The following is a 23,422-nucleotide window of genomic DNA, read 5'->3' as shown; positions in this document are numbered from 1 at the left end:
CCAGCACACCCCCCCTCCTTACCAGCTTTCTTGGGATGTCAACGCGTTGCCATTTGACCCGCAGCGTCATTTGACTCCGCGTTGTCATTGCGACATGTCGCTGAGCGCAGGTAAGAGAGAGATACAGAGGCCTCGCGCCTCCCCCGGCATTTAATTTAAATTTTGTGGGGAAGAGCATGGGGCCTCTGTAAACGCTGCACCCCCCCCCCCCCCCATCCTGTGCCCCCCTGTTTGCGCAACACAGACAGGCTACATTGTACATTGAGATAGCTCTAAAACATGATTTCATTAATTTTATACAGACTGAAAAATATAGACTGATCTTCTGAGTGGATTTTCATTGAAATATTTTGGTTAATGTCGCTGTTTATCTGACACTAGAAAATAAAACAGAGAAAAACAAATACAGAAATCTGCTTAAACAATTTTCTTCATATAGTATGTCCCTCCTTTTCTAACACATACAATGCAGCTAGAAGACAGGTCTGGAAGGATAATATAACTTATGGAGTTCCTACACATATGATACAATAGTTCAACTTTAAGATAAGTTACAGCATTTTCACCTCACTGCTTATAAATAAAACACTTTTTTCTTGACACCAAAAAGTGCTAAAAGCTTCTAGCCAAGAGAATTTTGAATCAGTAAAAAAAAAAAAAAAAAAAATTGCTTTAATGTTCTTTTCTAGAACAGAATTGGAATGCACAAGCAGCCCCTGCTTTTCCCTCTTGCTTCTATAAATGTTCTTTTTGAGTCTTACTGTAAACAAACTGTGTGATGTGCCAGAGTGTTAGACTGTGAAACCAGCCAGAGAAGGGTATTGGAGCTTGTCTGGCATTTCTGTGTCTGCATGTCTTGGAAAAACACTGCGAATGTCACAAATAAACATAATGAATTCTTATGAGGTCTCATGTCTTTCAATAAGTGTGTGTGGAAATATTTCAGCTTAGAACAAGGGCTCTCAAACCTTTACAGCGAGACGCTATGATGGAAATGTCCCTACGGGTGCAAACCTTATTAAGATGCCTAATTATAGAAACAGTTGAAAGCCAAGGGGGATATATGTATCAAGTGGTCTGAGTTTACTTATTTATGTATTTAAAATATAGCCTGAAAAATGCGCGACTAATATTAATACATAGACCTGGCGCAGGTATATTTCAGCTCAAGTTGAATGATTTTGCAAATAGAAAGTGAAGGGCACAGTGAGATATGTCCTTATAGAGAATTCACTTTGTTGCACACCACCTTTAAAACATAACATTTAATGATGGTAGTTTAAGACATTTATCACTGTTCTTGGAATTTAAACAGTAATTAAAAAGTAATTAAGTGGGATATATTTGGCAGCGAAAGACACCACGAATATTAACTTGAAGTAGCTCAGAGTAATCAAGTGTTGCTCCCATATGTATGTATGTACTGTATGTATGTCTTTATTAATATAGCGCCATTAATGTACATAGTGCTTCATATAAATAACAAATAGTTCAAATAACAGATCATGGGAATAAGTGCTTCAGAAATAAATGTAACATTGTGGAAGAGGAGTCCCTGCTCCGAAGAGCTCACAATCTAATTGGTGGGGAGAACGTACAACGACAGTAGGAAGGCGTTCTGGTAAGTGCGTCTGTAGGGGACCAAGCTTTATGTGTCGTGTATAGTATTAGCCACGGAGCTTCTATTATGTTTCTTTAAGCAAGTGTGTTTTAAGGTGGGTCTTGAAGGTGGATAGAGTGGGTACTAGTCGGGTATTGAGGGGAAGAGCATTCCAGAGGCGCGGGGCAGTCAGTGAGAAGGGTCTAAGGTGGGAGAGGGCTTTAGATACAAAGGGGGTAGAGAGAAGACATCCTTGAGCAGAACGCAAGAGTCGGGTTGGTGTATAGCGAGAAATTAGGGCTGAGATATAAGGAGGGGCAGAAGAGGGTAAAGCTTAAAAGTGAGGAGGAGAATTGAGTTCGAGATGCGAGATTTGATTGGAAGCCAGGAGAGGGATTTGATGAGCTCTATAGGACTAGTACATTCCTTTAATGAATTTGTTAATTTCACCAATGTGGGCTACAGAGCGGCATGTGTCGCGTGCATTCATCTGATCACTTCGGTGAGGTCGCCGGCACAGAGTGCAATGTTCGTATGTGATTTAAATTTGCCACATTGCGACAACTCTGTTAAAAGGTGTATTTAGCGCATGCGCGGCGTGAGCTAAAATGGCAGCATAGACCACGAGCTGTCTCAGACTAAGCGCTAAAAGCAACTAAAAGGAGGAAATTCGCCCCAAAAATCTCCTAAAACAAGTGGTATCATTTTCGTAAAGCATCATTGCCCCAAAAGTGGACAAACAAGAAAACAAAGAACATCCAAAGTGAACTAGAGGACTGTTTAAAAAAAAAAAACAAGCGGCTGAAGGACATTCCCTGCCATCAGACCCGCAGTCAGACTCCGACTCAGAAGCGGAGGTGGACACCTTGCCCTCAAAAAAAAAAAAGGAAATAATCGATCTATACAGCAACATTAATCTCCTCTTAATTAGTGCCATCTCGGAAATGAGGAAAGATATTGCCGGACTAGGTGAACGAACCGACACCCTAGAAAAGAAAATGGACGACACAATAGCCCATCAGAGACAAGTGGGGACCGATATGAAGGAGGTAAAGGGGCAGATTGTGGAACTACAGGAGAGACAAGAAGATGCAGAATTAGAAAACGTCAGAACAATGTTAGGATTAGAGGAGTTCCCAAATCGATATTTAATGCAGAAGACTTTGTGGGCTGCTGGCTGACAAAAACCCTACCGGATTTCACGGAGGAATCCCTAAGGCTGGATAGATGCCACATGGCCCTGAAGGTTAAACCTCAGCCAGGGGAAAGACCCTGTGACATAATTGCAAGATTCTACTATTTTCAGACTAAGTAAGCATTCTGCACAGCAACCAGAGTCCCGAGCGACCTGAACATTGAAAATACTCCCCTTCAAGTATTCACAGACCTCTCACCCATCACTCTGATCCCAAGACGAAACTTGAAAGAGGTGACAGCAAGTCTACGTTTGGCCGGTATTAACTACCCATGGGCCTTTCCTTTCAGGATCCAAGTAAGTAAAGAAAACAAGATCCTCTCCATAAAGCACCCGGAAGAGGGCCCGGTCTTTCTTAATAAACTAGGCATAGCCTCACCATCATCCCAGGCTCCTTCAATAAGCCTCCCAGACTTACAACCAAGCTGGACGACTCAGCAACCGAAGAGAGACCAGATATCCTGGACGCAAGCCCCAAAGGAGCCCCACCCGTCATAGGCCTAGCGGAGATCAAACAAGGAGGAATCCTCTGCGAGGTCGGTCGGAGCTACAGTTATGGGACCATTGACACAAGGCTAGTAGTATTGTCTAGCCAGGGGAGTGCAAACTTTCCCAGCTGTTTCCCCCTTTCCTCCCTGCCTTGGTGCTGGCATCCTCTTCCCTACCTTAGCGCTACATCAAATGACGCTCGGGTTCACGTGGTGTCATGTCACATGACCCGCGGTGTCATTTGACGCCTGTGACATCACGTCACATGGCCCCCGCGGCATCATTTGATGTTGCGTTGCCATGGCGATGCGTCACAGAACGTCTGAATCAAGCTATGTATATTGTTGCAGAAGCCTCACGAGATCCCCCGGCATCTAATTAAAATGCCTCGGGGAAGAGCACGGGGCCTCTGCAACGGCCTGCGCCCCCAGCAAAATCTCCCGCCCCCTCTGGGGTGCGCCCCCCAGTTTGCGAACCGCTGGTCTAGGCTCTCACAGATTGGACGTTGTTTACCAGCTATGTTACTTTTCTAAATACAGGAGCCACACCCCATGTGTAGGCCTCAATATTAAAATATAAATGGCCAAGGTCGGTACGAGAACCTATGGCGAACAAGCCCACTAACAACAGGGAAACCCCCCGAAGTTGATGGGGAGCGTTGTGCGGGCTATGAGTGAACGGTGAGTCCCTGTGAGGCGACTTCATGATGACTGGGGAGGCCCTGCCAACATCTGGTTAAACATGCGGCACAGCGGGATAAACATAGAAATATCAGAGATATGAAGAATTAATACTCATTTATGGCCTAGGGACCTGCTACTGAGACTCACCTTGACGTTGGTTAGCAGGCTTGTCATTATTTGATCAAAGGATGTAACCAAAAGTCTCCTTTGTCTTACAGACTTAGGTTTCACTGTGTATATTTATTTCCCCATTTATTGTTAGCCCAATGGGAGAAGCGCAGGGATTCACTTTCTGTTTTTTGAAATATGTATGGCCAGTCTTTATATCAGCAGCATGCTCCTTACATGGAGAAGCGCAGTGAATATATATATTTGTTTTACATTTTCTGTTGGGCCGAATTAAATCCCTAGCAGCACGCTTCCAGTGGGCACCACTATTAGGGTGTGATTAATGTATTTAGCCAATCCACCTGTTACTGCTTATTGAGCAGCTTGTGGGAGGTTAGTCCCTCCTTTTCAAAGTTATATAATCTCCCTGTAAATTCACTTTTCACTTTATTTGCATACATTTAAATATCTTCACTGGAATATACCAGTTTTTAATTGCACTAAATTACATAAGCTTATGCTTAGTTTATTAACCGCTTCAGGGTATATTTCACAGAACATTTGTATGCATTTAGCACAGGGACCTGCTCCTGAGACTTACCTTGGCATTGGTTAGCAGGCTTGACATTATTTGATCAAATTATGTAACCAAAAGTCTCCTTTGTCTTACGGACTTAGGTTTCACTGTGTATATTTATTTCCCCTTTTATTGTTAGCCCAGTGGGAGAAGCACAGGGATTCACTTTCTGTTTTTTTCACATATGTATGGCCAATCTTTTCACAAGCCGCATGCTCCTTACACGGAGAAGCGCAGTGAATATATATATTTGTAACACAAATATTTCAGGTATACAAATTGGCGATCAAAACTATAAATTGGCACTATTTGCCGATGATATAATTCTTACATTAGTTAAGCGTTTGATATCCCTCCGAACCTACTCTCTGATTTGGCCTATTTCAACAAACTATCATGCTTTAAAATAAACAACAATAAGTCAGAAGCCCTCAACATTAATCTTCAAAAGGAAATGTCCACATCAATATAACTTAACTTCGACTTCAAGTAGCAAAAACAGGCTATACAATATTTGGGATTATATATAACCAGAGACTATTCTTCTCTGTACATGGCCAACTACCCGCGTCTCCTAGAAACTCGCCACAGACCTCAAAATTTGGTCCAATTTCAATATCTCCTAGATAGGAAGAGTACATTCTGTCAAAATGAACCTCCTATTTAGATGTCTCTTCTTATTTCAAACTCTCCCAATTCTAATTATAAACTCAGATATATTTAATCTACAGTCACTTATAGCTAAATTTATCTGTGACAATAAACATTCAAGAGTTAACAGATGTATTCTCACCCACCCCACGAGGGCAGGACGCTTGGGACTCCCTTGGCTATTATCCTATTATAGAGTGGCCCAAACAGGTAATTGGGTGGCCTGGCACATGAGCCCCTCTCTGAGAAGATGGTTGGCTCTCGAGTCAGCGCTGATTCAACCAGTTGATAGACAAACTACTCTGGTTACCCACAGACAGTAGACCGCCTAAGCTTAAACTCCCCCCGACCATTGAACATTCTCTAAACCTCTGGGACAAACTAAAATTTAAATATAAGTTTATGTCCAAAAACTCCAAATTAACTCCCCTCTGGGGAAATATGAGATTTCCCCCTGTGCTAGACTGACAGTTATTCTCTATTTGGGTCAAAGCAAGCATAAATAGAGTAAGAGATATAAATACAGAGGGCAAAATTACACAATTTGACCAACTAATGTCAGAAAAAGGAATCCCTTCAAGGGAAATATTTAGTTTCCTCCAGATTAGAGCATTTCATACAAAACTCAGCCCATCTGGCTCTGAATTAGAGTTTGAATATATGTGTATGGAGGCCGAGACACAGAGAGGCTTTACCTCAAGGTTGTACGTTAATTTCTCCCTCCCTAAAACAGTCTCAACACAAACGCAATTATATTAGACTTTGGAAAAAAGATTTAGGGGAAGAATTCGAAGCGGGTGACTGGGACGACATCTTTAATGCAGTGGCTAGCTGTTCCAAATGCAGAACTGTTAAAGAAAACTTGTATATCCCATGGACCCCGGGGCAATCGCAGATCCGCCCTCCTACACTGTACTAGGATCTGGCTACATGTCTGAGTGTGGTGTATACCTGCTGGCAACAGGAGGGCCTGAGTCTCCCGCGATGGTATGGGGGATAACAGGAACAGGTTACTGGGGTGGATGCCTTTGTTCTCTTCTAGTGGTGCAGCGCCTCCATCTCTAGTAAGCCCCAGGAATGCGGGGTGGAATCCTTATAGAGAGTTTCCCACACAGGTATGAGAGATTCCAGTCTCACACGAATGTCTCTTTAAATAGCAGCAGCAGCTCTTTATTCACAACAGTGATAGCAGCAACAACAGCAGTGGTATCCGCAGTCAGGTACAGGGTGTATACTCCAACCAGACTGCTCTCCATCAGGATGGTATCTTCCCCTGCCACCACCCCAGGCCAAGGGCACCCAGGGTGGGGCTAGCTCTTCCCTCACCCCCTAAACAGGGTGAGAGGCATTAGTCCACCTCAATACTATAATTCCAGCAGCTCTACTCAGAGGCTGCTGGCTTCTCCTTCTCCAACTGTACACTCCATACACTAACAGCTCAGCACTCTCTACACAGACTCACCTAAATAGAAAGTGACACTGCCTTATGTAACCTCCAGTAGGCACCGCCCCTGCATCTCTTGCTTAGACACAGGATCACAAGGCCTACCTTCACTTACACAACACAGTGTCATAGTGGGGGAAAACCCATGATAACTCCTGGCAGCCCGCCCTTACCAGGGCTTATACCAGGAGGAGGAAAGAACTATAGCCCTATTTCTTACCAGGGCTACACTTGTATAAAGTAATGCTGCACTGGTACCCAATAGCCATCTACAAGTATGTCATGGGCTACTCCCCTTCTGTCCAAAAGGTTGTGTAGAAATGTAAAAAATTAATTGGATCAATTAAGTAGAACTGCCCCTTAAATGTTTGCACAACCCCTGTGCTGTTCTGACATGCCGGGAGCCCTTGCTTTGTTATCAGTCCCGCACAGCATGTCTGATTCAAAATTCTTAAAGCCATCTCTGTATACAGTACGTGTACTGTGTTTTACATTATACAAATAAATGAATGAAATCCCTAAATGAGAGGTGTTCCTCTCCTCCCCTCTTTGCCCGTCTGAAGTCCAGTCTGGGGCTGGATGGTGGGGGGGCTGGGAGGGGGGGAAGTGAGCCCTTTTTCCTATTTACTGCAGGATTTAGGGGTACTGTACATGGATTGGAGGTTTGAGAGACAGAGACAGGATTGCTAAAATAATCAATAGCATCAGAAACAAGTTTGTTTCATCCATATTTTATATTTCATCTCTTCTGACAAATCACTTAATTTTCCCTTTTCTACTGTTGTTCACAACAGCATACTAAAAAAATACAACTCGTGAAAAGATGGCTGCGTGCGTGCTCCTTCCTCCAACATGTGTCAATTAGCCCAATTCTTCCCTATCCACCTTTAAGACCCATCCTTAAACACACCTCCTTAACAAAGCATATGAGTAGCTCCGTGGCTGATACTATACACCTCATACATAAACCTTGGCCCCTGGCAGACGCACTTGCCAGAAAACCTTCCTGTCTCTGTACGTTCTTCCTACTTAACCAATTAGATTGTAAGCTCTTCGGGGCAGGGAATCCTTTCCCTAAATGTTACTTTTATGTCTGAAACTGCCTGTTCCCATTATGTGCTATTTGTATTATTTGTTATTTATATGATTGGCACGTGTATTACTGCTGTGAAGCGCTATGTACATTAATGGTGCTATATAAATAAAGATATACATGCATACATTCAGAGATGCAACACGCTTTCCTCTCCCCCATTCAGTGGAAAATGTAAGAAATGCAAATACATATCATCAACGGTAAAATATGTTATCATTGCTAGAAAGTAACAAACATACTTAAAACTCAATAAAATCTTTGATGTTCCATTGTTCCCTCAAGCTCCAAACACCATAAACTTTACAATGCAGGGAAAGGGCCACCACAACACTTCAGTGGTTCCAAAGAACTGGGCAGAATGTTGTACTCATATTGCTACAGCTATTTGTGTCTCATTGAAATATAGGCCCTGTCGATAGTTAACACATCTCCTTCTCTATAAAAAAAACAAAACAACTTGCTGCAGTGATAATGGAGAAGGAAAAGGATATCAATAGAGGTACAAGTGATGGAAACTGTCGCCAGGTGCTAATGACGATCATAAATCTGTCCTTACCAGAACAATACACCAAGAAGAAATGTGACCAACAGTGGAGGTGCTTGTCTAGTCCTAAATAATAAATAAAATAAGAGTTATATTAGGCATGTATACCATCTCTTATTCATATAGCAATTTCCTCCCGGTGTATACTGACAACCACTTTGATTTATCGAGGCTATAGCTAGCACCCACCGCCTCACCTTGTTAGATTGTGATATAGTACTTCATTATAAACTAGCAGAAGACAACAGCCAAGTCATTGTGTAACCAGACAACAAATCGGGAAAAAATAGAAAAGAAATAAGCCACCGTGATTTTATTTAATGACATTAACTCATGAAATGGACTCTGTAATAACATATTTGACATGTTACATTATTTATTGTCCTTCGCTGTTGAGTTTTCTCTTTTGATTTTCTTATTTCTAACGGTCTGTGATTGCTACTTCGGTGGAGTGTCCCATTTCTGAATTGGGGGCATTGTATTTGCTCTTGCAATTTTTAGGTGACCATTGTTTTAATTTTCACGTTTGAATGGGTATTTGTTGGGCATCTCTAAAGAAGGGGATATATCCGTGCAATATCATGTACCTACTTTGCCAATGTATTAAACACAGAGCAAGCTCTTTCTGTAAGAATACAGTAGCTGTGTGCCCCCTCCACATTTCCACTTTTAATCCTTGGTTGTGCAGAATAAATGAGTACTTCAGTATTAGATAAAACATCTTTTTTTATCTGAACTAACAATTGATATTACTGTATAAGTGTAGCTGAGCTCCACACTTACCTCAGGTGCGGGGAGGGAGGCTGTAGAGCGGTCGGATGCTGCCAGAGCTCCGTGGCGGTTCTGGGTGTCAGGAGGCCGCCATTTTAGGTGTTGCACATGCGCAGTGTGATGGTTGTGCATGCACAGTGAATGGGAGATGCGGTGGCCATCTTAGGTGTCTCTGCAAGAGCCACAGGGGACTATATGTCCCATAGTGCTCAGGGGGATACTGACACAGTCCAACAGAGGCAGCTAAGGGAGAAGGTAGTGTCCAGGTGCCTGTGGCTCCCGGGCTAGACCAGATCTCAACCGCAGGCCCCAGCTAGCTCCTGATCCCCGTTCAGCTTGTGTGTGCTGCAGGGAAGGCCCCCAGACAGGAATGCTTCCACTTAGCTCACAGCATTAGTACATCAGTGACCGGACAACATGCGGTGATCTGCGGCCTGAGGTCTGGGACCAGACCGCAGTCTACCTCAGAGACATTAAGAGAGACACTCCTGCTGGAGCTCCCTCAAGAGGCGGGTACCACAGAAAGGAGAGAGGGGATTTGGCAGACCCTGCGTCGTGGGATCACGTTGCGGCCCTGCGGATTCAGCATCTCTAATATACCCTGGTCTGGCCTGAGACCAGGAGAGGTACCAACGTGCACCAACAACCTTACACAGGGGTAGCGCTACTCTACACACTCTTTGGGTGGGCCTTTTTCTGTGGACACCAGGATGGTTATCTGCCCAGGACACCCTCAGAACTTTGGTGGAAATCCATCGGGGTGGTAAATACCGTGTGGGTATTGTGTTGGGGTATATTGTATTGTATTGATATGTGCGTGTATAAGTAAAACAGCTATATATATGTAGTGGTGTTCCCCTGCAGCCCCATTTGTACCTCCGCTGCGGGTGCTGACAGGGATGAGCGGCAGACCTGATGGCATTTCTGGAGGGTGGGGGCCGAGCAGGGAGTGCTCCAGTGCTCCGGAGGCTCCGCGGCGGCCCGACTGTACAGGGTGCCGCCATGTTGCCCTTCGCGCATGCGCAGGGCAGAGAGAGATGCGGCGGCGGTTAAGGTGATCGCACATGCGCAGTGAGAGCGCGCGCAGCACTAGCCAACCAGGGAAGGCTCTTGGAAGGGACTACATGTCCTCAGGAGCGCACCACATGATGCCAGGGAGCCTATAGGGCTGCAGTATCTCCCTGCTCTGAGGAGATAGATAAATTTTGTGCGCTTTGAGACAGTCAGTCGTCGCTAGGAGAGCCTAGGGGAAGGAGGTGAGGGTGCAGGGGTCAGTGACCCACTGCACTAGACCAGCAGCCCCCTAGATCCCAGTTAGCCCTGAGCCACTCAGTAAGGTTGTGGTGTTTCAGGGACAGGCCCTGGTTAGGGACCCTACCCCATTAGTATATACAGTGACAGTTAGGGACACAGTGGACGCTGCGCTTCCTACCAAGAGGCTTGGGATCAAGCCTACTCCGCAGAGAGAGCGGGGCTATACCCAGGGACAGCCCTGACTGATCATCATGCGGGTGAAACCGGACGTCACCCAGGAGGTTGTCGGATCCTTTTCGAAGATCCTTTGAACGCCCAGGTGCCGTCGCACTGGGCAGGTATTGTTACGCACGTGTACCACCTACAGAGTACGCACACATAGTGGCAGCGCTGACCACGGGACAAGGGTTATACTTTGGACACGGTGTGGGGGTACACGGTGGTGGGCAAGGGGTTTACACTCACAAGTTGGAGTGAAGGACATTGGGAACTTATACAGTATTAAGTTATGTGTATACGCGTGTTCAGTAAAAGTTATTCGTGTTTATTCATACCAAGTGTGTGTCATTGGTTTGAGTCCGGTGAGGGGCCCCTCCCGCCCTGTCGGGATCCCTCCCAGGTGGAGGTGTTGCACCACGAGATAGATATATATATATATGTACTCCAGGCTCCCCGAGCGGAGGCTTAGGCACCTGAGGGCCACACAGGTAATATACAGCATAAGTAGCGTCTGTGTTCACAGGGAACACCCGTTACATATACCTGTGTGTGTATTCTTACAGTATTTGGTTCCTGTGATGGGTTATCCCACTACGCTGAGATCCCTCCCAGGTGGAGGCGCTGTACCGAGAAAGGCGAGAGCTCACCCCAGGCTCCCAGCGGCGGAGGCTTAGGCCTTCTGTGAGCCACAGGTAGAATCAGCACGCATATCTCCCATAGTCAGAGGGAAAGGGGGCTACATAAGACAAGCTTTCCAGAGTTCTCCTCTCTTCCTCAGGTCGGTAGTACTGATTAACAAAGATTCAATGAGTTTAACACAGATGTAAAAAAAAAAAACTACGTAACAATTTTAAGCCTACAACTCACATCACGGCATGTCCCATCTGTATGTCCTAACAATGCTGTACTGTACCTGCAAAAAAAGCTCCCATAACATCTCTAATGGAGGAATGGCTGTCTTAACAGACTGGTCATTCACAGGTGCTTGGCAACAACTGCAATTATAAGGGGGAAATGAGTGAGCTTAAAAGGGGGTCACTAACCTCCAAGTTGCTTTACCAACTGAAATTAAGAAACACACTCAGCCCCAGTAAGCTCTGATAAGTATTTAACTATATAATTTGTAAAGTTGCATGTAGCACTAGTCCTTTTTGTCTTTTGTTTCATACACCAGATCACAATCCTAGTACCACTCCTGTAGACACAAATATATATATATGATATATGGTGTGGTGGATTTGGGTTCTAAGCTTGGAGCTTACTGTAGAACCCAAATTTTGTGGCCTTTTGTGTTCAAAAGTTGTGAACCTGCAACTAACTCCCAATAACTGAAATGTATATTGGACATGTATACAAATATATTATATACATAAGCTGTCTGGGGTATTTTTATTTCTCTGGTGGAATATTTTACAAATATCAATATTAAGAAAAAAGAAACATTCAGTAGCATAGATGTTACAGCGTTACAGTATATGGTACTTTCACGTGACTGGCGATGTAATTCATATTATCTGCGCTTCCACTTGTGTTTTGTGTCTGGTTCTTGTTTGTGCCTTGTTTAGGGTTTTGGCCCTAACAAATTTTCGTGTTTTGGTTCCAGGTTTTGCAAAAACGTAATTTGTTGGGTTTTGGTTTTGGATTTGTCACAGTCAAAAAGCAAAAGTCTGCGGCCGCACAGACAGTAAGTCTCAGTACATCAGTGGCGAGTGACATTGTTCCCCCCATAACACAAGGTGTCACTGAGTTTCCGTAGTATTCCAACCCCGTGCTGGGGCTATTTCAGGTTTTAAAATCACTCATTGCCAATATTAAACAATAAACTCGTAAGGATTTTTCAAGAATATATTAAACTAAACTTAACGTGTTACTGGAATTCGACAAAACTGAGTTACTGTACATGGGAGTATGCAATATAAAACTCACTTCAAATCTGCACCGTGCAAAATAATAGAGGCTTGATGCATACATAAAACTAAGAAACCCCATTTCAGTGTTATTTGCTCTTTTTGGAGACGTAGGAGAGTTGACAAGTGACAGCTCCTTTTAACTTTGAACAAGTACATTTAGTTTTCATTAATATTTTTTGTATTAAAAAACCCTCTAGACATAGATATAGGTGAAAAAAAAAAAAAAGTTGCTACTTGACTTAGGGCCTCATGCAGTAAGCGACGATTATGTGAAATCGGCAAGCTTACCGATTAGTCATGTTATTGGCGTTTTTCCCTCTCCGTATGCAGTAAGTGCCGAATACATTCAAAATCAAGCCGAAAACAAATCCGACCACTCTCACGATGATGAGCCGATCACACACAGGTGTATCGGCGTGCGTGGCGGGGTGCTGTTAGGTTGCACAATCACAAATCTTGCTGAATCAGGCGAAACAAGCATGTATTTGATTGCGCGCCATATTTAAAGGCAACGTGTACTGCTAATCATTCTCTGTGTTGTTGGGAGTGAGAGAGAGAGAGACGCACAGAGCTGGACGATTGAAGATTTGCATATTGACTGAGAGACTTGTTGTGTATTGGGTGAGCTTTGTCCTTTGTTGTTTTGTTTACATCTTTGTCTTGTTTTATATGTGGAAGTGGTTCGTGTGATTGCCTGTACATTTCTTGTCTGTTTTTTGTGAGTGCTGGAAGTATGCCCGCAAAGCGTGGGAAGAGTGATGCTGGTGGGAGTGGGACTGCTACTCGTGCGAGTACGCGTCGGAGTGAACGTTCTGTTCAGGGGAGTGATGTTGCTGGTGCACCGAGTGGTGTTGCTGAGAGTGGGAGTGCTGTTGCTGGGAGTGGGAGTGCTGTTGCTGGGAGTGGGAGTGCTGTTGTTGGGAGTGGGAGTGCTGGTGCTGCGAGTGGTGTTGCTGGGAGTGGGAGTGCTGTTGTTGGGAGTGGGAGTGCTGTTGCTGTGAGTGGGAGTGCTGGTGCTGGGAGTGCTGGTGCTAGGAGTGGGAGTGCTGGTGCTGGGAGTGCTGCTGGTGGCGCAGTTGCTGATGGGGTGGATGGTGGTGGCGTGCTTGCTGGTGGCCAGCTTTTGGAGGCTCTTCCATTGGAAGAAGGAGAGTCCAGTCAGCACCAGCCAAGCTCTGACCCTAAACCTGCTCGGAAGAAACGTGTGGAGAAGCCACGTAATCCTCGCTTCAATGACCAGGAAAATACAGCTCTTGTCACTGGCATTCTGGAGCACTATGACAGTATCTATGGACATTTAGTAGGTAAGTGTACCTTTACATTTATTATTCAAATACATGTGATCCTAGGTCATCTGAGTTTTGTTCATATGCAAATATGGGTACACAATATCTTTCTATGTTCATTAGTGTGGAAACACAGCTTTTTATCATGCCTTACAAGGACAAATAAACACAGCCGGTCAATTTGCCAGAACTGCATACAATATGAATGCAACCTTGCTTACATGTCTAGGTTTAGTAGTGAATGCTCATGTGCTTCACATATTACACATAAAACAGCATGTTTGCTATCTCTTGGAACAGCTAGCAGTGTAGGAAACTGGTGCTTATATTATTATTAATTCACCTCATATCTTTTATATGTTTTTCAAGGGCGGACAAGTGCAGCAAGCAAAAAAGAAATGTGGGACACAATAGTCATTGGTGTCAATGCCTGTGGGAATCGTGTCAGGGACAAGTATCATTGTCGGAAAAGATTTGATGATATTAGGTCCAAATTGAAAAAGAAAATACAAGACCAACGCGTGCATGCTACTGGCACTGGAGGTGGGCCCACACCACAACGTCTCATATTGACTCCATTGGAGGAGCTGCTTCGGCCAAAATTACTTACCGTCGTCGTGGAAGGCTTGGCTGGTGACCGTGACATTGGAATTTATCCGTCACAATTTCCAGCAGGTGATAAATATTACTGTACTAGGCGTGTCGTTGCTTACACTTATTTTGCATATTTACACTGCTTTTTATACTGTCTTCACAATATAAGCATACCTGCATCTATATATGTATATGTCTGATTCTGTATATATATATATCTCAAAATAGACATATATGTAGTAGTCCTACTAAAAGCAGTAACTAATATAGCACGTGCCATTGCGTGCTCATTTACATGTGAATTCCCAAAATGCATAGCTGCAGTGGAAGCAATTGATGGTGGCGAAGATGGGGAACAACAGGGTAGTACACATGTGTAACACATGTTAATCAGAAATTATTACTAGCTACAGGTACAGAACAGAAATATGTAGAATATTATTGTGTATTTTATTTATTTTACTCCGACAAACATGACATTACTGCCTATTTTAAGCATGCATCAAATATATTGCATGCAACGGCCTACAAACATCACTTGCACTAACACATCTATAGTTGTTTATGAAAAGGTCCATTTTTGCTTTAACTCATATACAGACAGCATAATGAGGCACACGTATCATATTTTATGTCATTGTTTTCATAACTTAAAAACTGCACACGACTATTTAGCTCATCTACCATTGTGTTAAAGCAGCTGCAATTAATATCTCATCACAGCATACACTTCAACAGAGGGGGTGGGGTTCAGCACACACACTAATTACAGCCTCATTTTAGGGTCAACTTAGTTCACATCATTTTCACCTGTTTCAAGTAATTGAAAGGTGTGGCTGATTAGGCTTTTTGTGGAAGGGAATACCGTTATTACAACCTGACTAGCACAACTGAAGTTAATCACACTCATTTGAAAGCTTCACTTTAGCTACTAAATGCCCCAACAACTCATTACTTATCAAAGCGTACGTCACACATTAGTTCACTCATATCTATAGTTGAACTACTATCAAAGACACATTATCACACACTGCATGTGTTGTCTTGTTGAGTCACAGCCACATTCAGGTGTGCCACATCTTCGATTAATGTACCACACATATCCTCTACCAAAAACAACACTTTTTGCAATATGACCACCTTCATGATAACCATTGTGAATGGTCATCTCATGATAGTTATGTACATTATGATACTGATATCACTACACAACATATGATTTTAAGGTACAAATTTAATCTATTTATCCTCACGCATTACTGCAGAAACATAGTATGTTGTATGTTAGGGAACTCAAAACTTCAAAGTACACAGGCATGTACAGTGTTATTACAACTATTTATGTTCACTTTCACACACATTTTCGGTTAAGCAACTGATGTTGTTAGTTAATCATAAATACAGAACATACAATAAGTGTTTGTTCAATATTTACACATGTAAATGTCAAACTTATGTTATTGTTATATATAGTTGCCCCTGGAGGACATGTGTCACCTGAGATGGAACAAGTGTCTTCACCTGGGTCAGCCAGCTCAACACAACTACAAGGTGAGTGTATCAGTTGGTGGCCATATAATATGTGCTCTTCTATATGTTATGTTGTCATGTTCATTATTTGTTTTGCACATCTTCTTTAAATAGGATTACTTAGTGTCAGTGAAAATTAAGTGTAAGGCAACATGTATTGTGTTAGTGATGTGAACTATCATGTAGGACTTCTGAGTTTAGAGCAACTTTTCATTCATTCATATTTCATACTGAGTCCAAACATTATTCGTAAGTCAAGGTAGTTTTTAATGTGAGGTTATAAAACGTACTGCACCGACACACTTTATTCGAGCAAATACCCAGTATGTACCTGGCAGATACCTGGAATGCGCCGCTCCTCACCTCTTACAAGCCCCGTTGTGTTTGCCTTCCCAGCCTGGGTTCATGCCTGGCTGATGGGCGGCTGATCTGTTAAATGATAATGATTAGGATTTAATAGGCTGCAATGCTTCGCGTGTCTACCAGATGGCATAAATTCATGAATTGTAATGCAGTATATATATATATACTGTGCAGTATTGCAGCCAGAGGGAATAAAATGCTTCAATCCCTGCCTGGAAAATACCTCAATGCACTCGGGCAGAAAACAGTCACAAACCTCAATACACCCGGGTATACCCGAATTCGTGGGACTAGCCGAGCTCGAATAAAGTGTGTCGCCAGTGTATGCTAACATGTTAGGTGTTACTTAGGACACAGTACAATTACATAGTAACACAGCATACATTAACATGCCATTTAATAATGTGTACATTTCTTTTTAGAACATCATGGTGATGAGGATGATGAGGATGATGAGGATGACGCCGCAGAAGAGACTGAAATACAATCAAGTGACCATGAAGAGGTGCCAATAGAAACTTTTGTACCGCCAAATCGTCCATCAACTTCCACATACGATGCAATTGTAGCTTCAGAGGGAAAAATAGTGGACGCAGAAAATCGTCGCCATTCAGACATGATGACAGTGCTGGAAAGGATGATTGGACTGCAGGAAGAAACAGTATCACAATTGGCACATCTCCACAGAGTCTTCATTGAAGTGCCTAAACAGTTGCAAAAAATCAACACCTCATTCGAAGCATTAGTTGTTCAGCAAACCCAAGCTAATTACTGGAGAATGACTAATGTACCCCAATTCAACACCTCACAGGCTGGATCATTACATGCTGGCCACTTCTCACCACATTCATCTGATCTTCAGTCACCAGGTCCCAATGTTACCGGTCAAGTAGCACACATTGGTGTGCAGGTTCCTGACGACATCCTACCGCTGCCATCTGTACTACATCACCAGCTGACACCTACAAAGGAGGCCACAAAAACACAACAGCACAAGCAGTTAGTACTGACCAGGAAAGATGAAATGGACCAACCATGTGTTGTGCACGGTGTACCAACTTGCTCACATGTGTCACTGCCCACAAGCCCTGTTGGTGAACAGTCACTGCCCAAAAGCTCTGTAGGTGAGTCACTGCCCATAAGCCCTGCCCGTGAAGTGCCAGAGGCCACTCAAAGTGGCTCTGTTGTGGCGAAAGTTGGTGGCAAACGAAAAAAAAAAATGCAAGAGACAACAAGCAGGCCTGTTACTCGCTCACAAAAGGAACAAAAAAAATAAATGTTATAATTCACTCAATATGTCTCTGCCCTTGTTTTGTTGACTTCACATTATCTAATTAATATTGTATGTATGCTGAAGACTGTGTTGTTGCCAAACTTTCAACTATGTTCTTGTACACGTGAAGTTTTGGAAATGTTAACACTCAATTAATGAATAGTGTTATAAATATTTATGTATTAATCGTCTGTTCAGTAATGGTCCACCTGGAACCAGTTGCAAAGTTTAGAGAAGCTGCCATTGACTTTGCAGCAAAACATTGCATTTGGGTGTGTTAATTGATGTAAGAATTGCATATGCATATTAGTCACATGCAATTATAAAAACACCTAAGTAACTGCAAACATCTTTCTTGTACGTGTACAGCAGGATTATGTGTAAATTATTACTTACCTTTGCCTTGCTTGGGCATTCTAATTTTGTCCTTTAATCATTTGTGTGTTCTTGTTTCAATGACATCTCAGAATGTATAATAATATATATACACACACACACACACTAAGTGTGTGTGTGTGTGTGTGTGTGTGTGTGTGTGTGTGTGTGTGTGTGTGTGTGTGTGTGTGTGTGTGTGTGTGTGTGTGTGTGTGTGTGTGTGTGTGTGTGTGTGTGTGTGTGTGTATGTGTATATATATATATATATATATATATAGTACTATATAAACTGGTATACATGTATTTTACAAACTAATACACTTCATGCTTCCTTGTGAAAGCACACTATTTTAATAATACAGGCATAATGTTTGAGAAATATCCTAAGTATGAGACTCTAACAGTATTGTGCTTAAACAAATGTTTATTACTTCATTCAATCATGTTTCTCACCATTTAAATAGGTTTCATACAAGGTATACTTACTGCCATCAATGTTGTGTGTACTCCTGCAATATTAAAAAAAATAAAATATAATATATAAATATATATATATTTTTATAAGAGAGATATATTTATATATATATATATACACACGTATTTAAACTCATGCAGACAGGGAGTTAACCAGACTTTCACATACACACAGAAATGTAAGCGGGGAAAAAACATTTCTTTTTGCAGGTGTGTGTTTTTACTGATATGCCTGGCTAAGAACTATTTTCACACAGTGGTCTTTGTTAGTTTTCAAAAAAACACTATGTGAACGAATTCAAAGTCTAGGGATGTTTTTCAGAAACGAGATAAAAGAAGGAGAAATGTTTCTCCCACAGTCCCATATCACTAACCACAACTGTTAACCCAATTAGATTTACAAAGCCAATTGGCGTTTGAAATAAGGAGTCAAAGTAGTTAGTTTTGATGACCTTGACAAGGAAAAACAGGAGTTTGTTAGCCATTCAGCACATTCATTTTGATGAGCAAATAACACAGACCTGCACACAGCTTTTGTGCTACTCAGACATGGCTGATGAATTCGTTACCAATATTAATCCCCTTTTAGGGTATAAGTACATGATCTGTGAAGCCATCTTGAACAGTCGCGGACAGAAAGCAAGCACACGCCAAATCGATGATTTCATTCGAGCAAAATATCCTTATTACCAAGACCGTAAGCATGCACGGAATTTTAATTCCTCAATAAGATTCACTTTATCAAGTAATGACTTTTTTGAACGTGACCAGGATAAGCTACAACACACCTATGGTTTCTGGAAGATTGCCCAGGAAAAACAATTTCTCCTGAAAGACGGCACTTATATTGTCGTGAAAGGCATATTTATTCCTAATGGCAATAGCAATGTATCCGCTACTACTGATCCGTTTGAATCGATACGTGCTGCAATATCTGCAGCCTCCATTCCTGAAACCCACATTGTACAAGAACAAAAGTACTATGATTATGTACCAAGCCTTTCAGCTGAAAATGCATTGGAATGGGAACCCGAAGAAATGAACCTACCTCCCGACCAATTATTTGAAGAAAGCAGTGGCGATTCCTATGAGCGCTTCCTGGAGGAGATATGTGTCATACTGGATTCAGCGGTTGGGTCAAGCGTGGATGAAAATGCCTTGCATTTCTGGAGCGACCAGTTGCAGCCAGGCGAAGAGTTAATTCTAGAAGAATGGTAAATATAACAATCGTTATGCGTTGACTCTGCGTTTAAATTTTTTTTTTTTTTGTAACCACCATTTTCACTTTCAATGCGTGGATACAGCGTAACATTGCAGACTGCATAACATGTAGCGATCACAAACAAATTGTTTCCTAATACAATATAGTAGAACCTGAAAGAGTAGTACACATTGCTGACGGTATACATATACGTACTTTCCTATCCCTTTAAACATATTAGCAACATTTTTCCATAACTCTAACACATACCTGTTTTGTTATCATGCAACATCTACAACATTGAAAACCGGGTCCACCACGTATGACGTGGGACCCTTGTCATGGGCCAAGGCGTCCTTAAAAAGGATTACGGATGTAAGTCCCGCCCCCAAGCGACGTGCGCGCCTCAAAGCCTATTGGCTGTCATGTTTTGTTATAGTAACGGTAACTGCAGTGTGTGATGCGTGCGGCTCAGTGTTTGTAGGCGTACCCTGGGCGTTAGCCGAATGTTAATTGAGTGGGAGGAGTGTTAGCGTGCGTTTCACGCTGGCTTAACATGACGTCACACGTATTGCATTTGCGCATTGTGTTATCGGCCGTCCTTTCTGTCCAAACACGTCTGGTTTAAAAGAATACAGATGTACTCGTTTAGAATGATTTTAGTTTCATCTTCATTGTATTTGAAATAAAGATGTGATGTTTACTGGTATTTTCTACATGTATTGAACGCACAACGTTCGCTTTGTTTTGCGCATGCGCTAACAGTTAGTGGAGCCAAGCGTGAAGTGCGTGCGCACACTAAGATGTGCGCGCACATTTTTCAGTATACAGGCAACGTTCACTTCATATACATAGTTATGGCTGCTACAAATGATAATAAAAATTACATACTGATGTACACTTGTAGTTGTAACATATAAATGAGTGACGTGTGTATGTACACAATCATATAGAGCTGTGTAACGCGTTGTCACGGATACATATTTAGTAAGGTGCCATATTTGACCATCATGTGTTTGCTGTATTTCAGAGATGTCGGGGAAGATACAATCGGATCAATGTATGATTTCAGAAGAGTCTACCTTTATATGAGATGATTGTGAGGAGGAGCCACCGACTACTATACTACATATGGAACTAATTTTATATTGCTTGCAGCGCTTATTAACAAACAATTAAAAAAGTGATACCCTTATGCCTATATTGCATAAGCACTTAATTAACATAATGATGTTGCAAAATAGTGCCTCTTGAATTTTTCTTGAGTGTTCTTTAATGACTACTAACATTTTATGACATGGTGTGTTTTTTATATAACAACCATTCCCACTCTGCTAACACATTTGTGTATTCTATTGTGTAATGGAACGTATGACTGTCGAAACTATGTAACAATAATAATAATAATAATATGAGCATGTTCATGTATAGGGCTGCTAGTTGTACGCAGCGATTTACAGACACATGTTTCAGCCTGAGGTCCCTGGCCCGTGGAACGTACAAATGTTTTTTTGCCGCATGAGGCACAGGGAGATAAAGTGACTTGGCCAAGGTCACAAGGAGCCCACACCGGGAATTGAACCAGACTCCCCTGCTTCAAACTATCAGTGCCAGTGTGTGTCTTTACTCACTGAGCCACTCCTTCTCCCAATGTAAAGGACACTTACAACCAAGTAGCCATTTATATTTAAAATCTCTTGTTACATGGGTATGTAGATAAAATGGTTTGGGACTGTAGCAAATAATGTTACTGGCCAGATGTTATGGTCCCCTCCAATGCATGATGTTCTGAATATGACATCACCATCATGTTATGAAGTACGTTTCTGTGTATATTTCATTAACCTAACTAACTATAGTTTACGGTGTTTATTAATCGTTTAAAAATACATAGTATAGTCAATATGATGATATAAGCTACCATAATAAAGCTGGTGTTATCATTTGTCGGTGTTATACATGGATCCTACACCAATTGATAGAGACACAAACAGTTGTCTTAAAAAGTGTGTCTATGCTAGTGATGAATGTGCTCCCGTAAGTAAACAAATAAGTACAGTTATCCCCTTTTCTCCAAACACCTCTATATTACATTAATGGAAATTATAAGGAAACATACATAAAATGTGATGAAATGTGAGTAATCATTTTGTAATACAATGCACATGAAACCTCAAGAGTAGCTAAATGCATATACATGATACAGAAAGTACATATATGTAACATTTGTGTTTAAACCAATATGTTGGGTTTTTAGTTCAAATAATTATAGGAAGATTGAGGTAGCCACATCTTATGAGAGATGTCAGCAAATATACATACCATGATCAGTCATACTGCAAATATACCTATAATGCAAAGGAACAATATATAAATTGCAAACATTGACATGCCATCTTCAGTACCGTAAACAACACATCAAAGTGTGTATTTGGTGTTAAATGTGCAACACCATGTATATTTAATGACATTCAAAATGTAAATCAGCCTGGTGTACACATCATCTGGATGTACATGTTACACTGCACCAATAACATTGTATGTAAGCATACTAGAAGCATGAATGAGTATGGGCATAATATGTGTTTTGTCTTAGCATAAGGAATAACACAATGCTAAAATATTATTGCTTTGTTACCCAAGTTGTATTGACATACACACAACTAAAGTACAATTGAAGAGGGATTCTATAACCTGTGCAACAATAACATACCGGTGCCACATCCCTTTGTGCACACAGCAGAGAAAAGAAAGGTGTGCAACCCATATTCATCTGTGTCCTACCAGAAGGGTATATAAAAAAAAAATTTTGTTAAGATAACATAATGTAAGTATAAAAGTATAACTTGGAACATATCTGTTTGTACTTACAAGAAAAAAATGAATTGATGAGATTCTGGCGTGTCTGGCCACCACTGGCTGTTTGTTCATTTTCAGCAGCTACATGGGTGGGATGCTCGTCTACCAAAGCCTCAGCTAGGTCTGACTGTACATTGTGCCTGAGTGCAACATTGTGCAAAATGCAACAGGCAAGGATAATATCAGACACTTTTTGAGGCTTGTATAGAAGAGCCCCACCAGTTCTGTCCAGACACCTAAACCTGGTCTTGAGTAGGCCAAATGTCCTCTCTATAACAGATCTTGTAGATATATGGGCTGCATTGTACCTCTCCTCTGCTTCAGTTTGAGGGTTTAGCACCGGAGTCAAGAGCCACGGCCTAATTCCGTATCCTGAGTCACCTATAATGAATGGAGCACACATAAGCTGACATTAGTAATCAAATTGTACAATGCCAACATTCCTAAATACAAATGTGTTTTGTGTTAGAACATGTAAATGTGTACTCACCCAGCAGCCAACCAGGTTCAAAATGTCCCTCTTCGAACGCATGGAAGACTGAAGAGCTCCTCAGGATAGAGGAATCGTGACTGGAACCAGGGAACTTGGGTACCACATGCATTATCCTCATCGTGGCATCACATACCACCTGTACATTGAGTGAATGGTAGTGCTTACGATTGCGGTACACATGCTCACTCTGACTAGGTGCAATCAAAGCAACATGTGTGCAATCGATTGCACCCAGCACAGATGGTATCCCTGCTATATTATAAAAGCCAGTCCTGACTTCCAGCCACTCTGTTGCCTCTGTAGGAAAATGAATATAATTCCTAGCGCGTCTATTGAGTGCATAGAGAAACTGGGTTAAGGCCCGCGAGAATGTAGATTGCGAGACCCCGCCCACTATGCCCACAGTTGTCTGGTATGACGCGGAAGCAAGATA

The 23,422-nt window shown here is 42.1% G+C and overlaps 1 long non-coding RNA gene across 1 annotated transcript; it reads right to left on the bottom strand.

The window, feature by feature from the left end:
• Positions 1-16,643: 16,643 nt before the first annotated feature.
• Positions 16,644-19,617, bottom strand: LOC142494351 (uncharacterized). Its single transcript, XR_012801388.1, has 4 exons — positions 19,485-19,617; positions 18,449-18,471; positions 17,157-17,276; positions 16,644-16,960 (listed from the first exon to the last, which is right to left on the bottom strand). It is a non-coding gene; the product is annotated as an uncharacterized LOC142494351 (long non-coding RNA).
• Between the last annotated feature and the right edge of the window lie 3,805 nt (positions 19,618-23,422).

Source organism: Ascaphus truei, chromosome 5 (assembly GCF_040206685.1).
Source record: "Ascaphus truei isolate aAscTru1 chromosome 5, aAscTru1.hap1, whole genome shotgun sequence".
Taxonomy (NCBI): domain Eukaryota; kingdom Metazoa; phylum Chordata; class Amphibia; order Anura; family Ascaphidae; genus Ascaphus; species Ascaphus truei.
Note: the sequence above shows the minus strand (reverse complement) of the source record. Positions and strands in the feature narration are given on the sequence as shown.